We start from the raw sequence: 6,000 nt of genomic DNA, 5'->3' as shown, positions 1-6,000 counted from the left end.
TGATCTCCACAGACCAGACTTAATTTTAATCAAATCCACAAGTCACATCTGATGGGGGAAAACTGCCTTATATTTCAACAGTTGAAAGCTCTAGACACGACTCTACAACCTTGCTTTTTCCTCGCAGATCGACCCAAATCGGACTTACTTTCTCAGGCCGAGATCACACCCGAGCATTCATTATTCCCTTTAAGTTGATATGGAATCTGGAAGTACGTCTCTTGAAACTGACAAGATGCTGCACTTTTCTCGCCGATCAAACCAGATCGGGCTTACTTTTTAGAATTTAACTTGTAAACATAACCTAAGAAATTAATGATGGCCTCATACACATGTAGTCTTTGTCTATGCTGATCTCCACAGACCAGACTTAATTTTAATCAAATCCACAAGTCACATCTGATGGGGGAAGACTGCCTTATATTTCAACAGTTGAAAGCTCTAGACACAACCCTACAACCTTGCTTTTTCATCGCAGATCGACCCAAATCGGACTTACTTTCTCAGGCCAAGATCACACCCGAGCATTCATTATTCCTTTTAAGTTGATATGGAATCTGGAAGTACTTCTCTTGAAACTGACAAGATGCTACACTTTTCTCGCCGATCAACCCAGATCGGACTTACTTTTTAGATTTTAACTTGTAAACATAACCTCAGAAGTTAATGAAAGCCTCATATACATGTAGTCTTTGTCCCTGCTGATCTCCACAGTCCAGACTTAATTTTAATCAAATCCAGGAGTCCCTCTTGATGGGGGAAGATTGTCTTTTATTTCAAAATTGAAAGCTGTTGAAACAACTCTGCATTGTTGCTTTTTCCTCGCCGATCGACACAGATCGGACTTACTTTCTCAGGCCAACATTACACCAATACATTTATCCTACCCTTTATAGTGATATGGAATCTGGAAGTACTTCTCTTGAAACTGACAAGATGCTGCACTTTTGTTGCCGATCAACCCAGATCGGGCTTACTTTTTAGAATTTCACTTGTAAATATAACCTAAGTTAAAGATAGTCTCATATTCATGTAGTCTTTGTCTATGCTGATCTCCACAGACCAGGCTTAATTTTAATCAAATCAACAAGTCACATCTGATGGGGGAAGACTGCCTTATATTTGAACAGTTGAAAGCTCTAGACACGACTCTACAACCTTGCTTTTTCCTCGCAGATCGACCCAAATCGAACTTACTCTCTCAGGCCAAGATCACACCCGAGCATTTATTATTCCCTTTAAGTTGATATGGAATCTGGAAGTACGTCTCTTGAAACTGACAAGATGCTGCATTTTTCTCGCCGATCAATCCAGATCGGGCTTACTTTTTAGAATTTAACTTGTAAACATAACCTAAGAAGTTAATGAAAGCCTCACATACATGTAGTCTTTGTCCCTGCTGATCTCCACAGTCCAGACTTAATTTTAATCAAATCCACAAGTCCCTCTTGATGGGGAAAGATTGTCTTTTATTTTGAAATTGAAAGCTGTTGAAACAACTCTGCATTGTTGCTTTTTCCTCGCCGATCGACACAGATCGGACTTACTTTCTCAGGCCAACATTACACCAATACATTTATCCTACCCTTTATAGTGATATGGAATCTGGAAGTACTTCTCTTGAAACTGACAAGATGCTGCACTTTTGTTGCCGATCAACCCAGATTGGGCTTACTTTTTAGAATTTCACTTGTAAATATAACCTAAGTTAAAGATAGTCTCATATACATGTAGTCTTTGTCTATGCTGATCTCCACAGACCAGACTTAATTTTAATCAAATCCACAAGTCACATCTGATGGGGGAAAACTGCCTTATATTTCAACAGTTGAAAGCTCTAGACACGACTCTACAACCTTGCTTTTTCCTCGCAGATCGACCCAAATCGAACTTGCTCTCTCAGGCCAAGATCACACACGAGCATTTATTATTCCCTTTAAGTTGATATGGAATCTGGAAGTACTTCTCTTGAAATTGACAATATGCTACACTTTTCTCGCCGATCAACCCAGATCGGGCTTACTTTTTAGAATTTAACTTGTAAACATAACCTCAGAAGTTAATGAAAGCCTCATATACATGTAGTCTTTGTCTATGCTGATCTCCACAGACCAGACTTAATTTTAATCAAATCCACAAGTCCCTCTTGATGGGGGAAGATTGTCTTTTATTTTAACAACTGAAAGCTCTAGAAACGATTCTACAACCTTGCTTTGTCCTTGCCGATCGACCCAAATCGGACTTACTTTCTCAGGCCAAGATCACACCCAAGCATTCATTATTTCCTTTAAGTTGATATGGAATCTGGAAGTACTTCTCTTGAAACTGACAAGATGCTGCACTTTTGTCGCCGATCAACCCAGATCGGACTTACTTTTTAGAATTTAACTTGTAAACATAACCTAAGAAGTTAATGATGGCCTCATATACATGTAGTCTTTGTCTATGCTGATCTCCACAGACCAGACTTAATTTTAATCAAATCCACAAGTCCCATCTGATGGGGGAAAACTGCCTTATATTTCAACAGTTGAAAGCTCTAGACACGACTCTACAACCTTGCTTTTTCCTCGCAGATCGACCCAAATCGGACTTACTTTCTCAGGCCGAGATCACACCCGAGCATTCATTATTCCCTTTAAGTTGATATGGAATCTGGAAGTACTTCTCTTGAAACTGACAAGATGTTGCACTTTTCTCGCCGATCAACCCAGATCGGGCTTACTTTTTAGAATTTAACTTGTAAACATAACCTCAGAAGTTAATGAAAGCCTCATATACATGTAGTCTTTGTCTATGCTGATCTCCACAGTCCAGACTTAATTTTAATCAAATCCAAAAGTCTCTCTTGATGGGGGAAGATTGTCTTTTATTTTAAAATTGAAAGCTGTTGAAATAACTCTGCATTGTTGCTTTTTCCTTGCCGATCGATACAAATCGGACTTACTTTCTCAGGCCAACATTACACCCATACATTTATTATTCCCTTTAAGGTGATATGGAATCTCAAAGTACTTCTCTTCATTTCGACGAAATGCTACACTTTTCTCACGGTTCAACCCAGATCAAGCTTATTTTGGGAAATTTTACTTGTAAACATTACTTTAGCTGAGCGCACTCGCTTGCAGCGGGGTATCTGTGCTTACCACCTCTTTATTCCATTTTTTCTCACTCTATACTTAGGCCTACTACCCTACAAATATAACTATATTATTTTACAGGCGATATCTGTACCGCGAGTACACGATATGGAAGCTGCACAAGAAATGATATTCAGAATTGACTTCTTGACCATATCAGACCTACCAGAAATCAGCCCTTATGTACTAACCTTTGACTTTTTCTCTTACTTTCCTTTGGACTCTCTTTAGCCGATTTTACTTGGACTTTATGAATACCGATTCTCTTCCGCGTGTTCCGAGATGTGGACGATGAGCGCATATAAACCTGAGTATTGTACCACTTGGCTATCTTCAAACATATTACCGCATGATAAATATTTGTTGTCTCATTTTTCCTAATTGCGGCAGACACTAGACCCCATTCTTTCACTATTATCAAGCCATCGTCACGTATGGGTTAATACCTGATTACCTTATTTGAAACAGCATTTTAAGAAATATTTTCACATCATAGTTATTTTTCTCTTACATTGTTATTTCAAAAAAGGTATTGTAAAATTTTGGCACATGTGCATTAAAACGATATTTCAAGGAAGCAATTGAGAAGAAGATTCATTAACTTCCACTGGAATACCAACCTCTCTGGTAAAGTTACTATATATACTGATTCTACAACTAGAAGATCAACTTCTTGGAGTATTTCAAACATAGGCTACATTGTATTGAGTCAAGCCCTAAAAAGCTAGTCAAAAGAAGCTGAAGTTCAACCACAACACAATGAAAACCAGGAGTCTTCTGTACTTCATGACAAAGTTTCGCATGCACGCCACTAGTTTCTTAACAAAAAGGGCCCCAGCTGTTGGTAATTCTCGTGAAGAAAATATGCTGACTGGCTGGTCGGGTCAACCAGGTCAACACCTGGCGGAAAAACTTTTTCTTTGGCTTGAAACCCCAAACTGTCAATCAACAGGATGTAGCCCACGCCGTAATTCTTTTGTTTTCTTCGCACGTGCCAATACCCGCACGCGCCAGACGAATTCTTGTGCCGAATAATAGGACACGTACCGTCAAATGATTTCTTGACCGTTATAAAGTTATAAATCTTAGTTCAACTTGAAATTTAGGACCTAGTTTGTGGTACATAAGCAAGGCAACAGATAACAGGGGGGGAGGTCGCTTAAAATTTATTCGAAGGACACATTTGCATGAAAACTTTTTTAACATAGTTTAGTAGGCCACTAGGCCTAGATCACAAGCCAAAGTCAAGGCAAAAAGTAATACATCTTACTCACCCAGTTTGTGCTCAGACTCACCTCTGCCGACCTATCAGAAGCTCCAGAAGATTTGAACAATTAGGCGGCGGCTTCCAAAACTGTGAGGGATTAACACCAAGTCCATAGAGCTTAAACAGTTAAGGGCCTACGCTTGACGGTGCAGTTCGTTTCGGTTCACTTTGGCATGGGAAGGTGCAATTCAGGTTCAGGGAGAAACGAGCGGCAATTTTCAATTCAATGGACTTGCCTTACAGTTCAAGTCTAATTTCAGTTCACCGTCACACAAACACACCAAGAGGCTGTGCCAAATCTTGAAGAGTGTATGAGCTCCAAATGCCCGTTTTCTTTTGCTTGAAGTCCGCTGTCCCTGTTCAGAGTTTGGATGATCCGTACCGAACACGCTCAATGTAGCCCGTAGTCGACGAAATTCCACTTTGCAGAGTCGCTACTTTTAAGAGAAATGTTCCAAATAGGTTCCAACTTTTGCTAGCGAAGACAACCAGGTTACTCAACTTCAGTGGCAGGTGGTCATGCCAAATGTATTGCCATTTCGTGACAAATTGAATGCAAAAATGTTGCCAAACGTATCCACAATTTTCCTTAAATTGTGCGAATTTGTGCGCTCCAGAAAGTGGACACTTCGAAAGTCCTCTCCTGTTGAAAGTTTACCGCGGAATGAGATAGAAGTAAAAAGACGACAAACCATGTATGCCGCGGACCAAAGATCGTATAGCGCCACATACCTCGTGTGGTGACCCCGAGTATATTTATCCGCCGATGAGAAGTTATTATGATTTTCTGTCTTTATCTAACAAAACATAAGGCAGGATAGGTAGATTAATTAAATCATGAACGATTTGAACAAGCAAATTAGAAAATATTCATAGCATGTTGCGAAAATCTATTTTTTATGAGGCCCTATTTTCCAGAAGTAATTAGAAGCGCTTTGGCGGGACGTTCTGACGTAATGCTGAAACATAATTGCGATTGGTCACAAGTTGGTAGGATGACTGCACCTTGCCAATTTGTGCAACTTGATTGGACTAAAACAACTGCTCAAATAAATTGTGGCAGACGAACACAGGTGGGTTTGGCAGGCTGACAAATGTTAATTTGACACCCCAGAACCGGTTGGAACCGGTTCCATAGACTTATCCAGTCCTTCCATTATCCAAATATTTGTGCTTTGAATCGGCTGAGTTCAGGCGGCTTGTTCTCGTATGTTCGAGAACAACTCGATATGTTACTCTTGCGCTGGCTGCTCGAACGCCGGGAACGTAAAACTAGTTTTCGCCGGTAGTGGTACTTGTACTAAGTAAGAAAAATGGCGGCGTCCGTTACGCTCTTCAAGGGGTTAATGCTTGAATAACTGGGCTGAATTTTTTTCTATTTAAAAAGGAACGTTCATTTCTGTGTTGTGGAAAATTAATGCTGTTCATCTTGCAAACTTCTCATTGTCTCCGGCGTCTGGGCGTTGTAAGCCATCTCACTAATTCTTACGGCTGTTCAAAAATCAAAGTTGAAGTCAGGGATAGTAGAGTATCGAAACATGTATCAAAATATCAATAGCTTAAGCCAAATGGTAATCGTGGTTTTAAAATAGA

This window comes from Acanthaster planci, linkage group LG02 (assembly GCF_054643075.1).
Source record: "Acanthaster planci isolate LZ-2023a linkage group LG02, COTS_SCS, whole genome shotgun sequence".
NCBI classification, from domain to species: domain Eukaryota; kingdom Metazoa; phylum Echinodermata; class Asteroidea; order Valvatida; family Acanthasteridae; genus Acanthaster; species Acanthaster planci.
The sequence above is the reverse complement of the archived record's forward strand: the minus strand, read 5'-3'. Positions refer to the sequence as shown.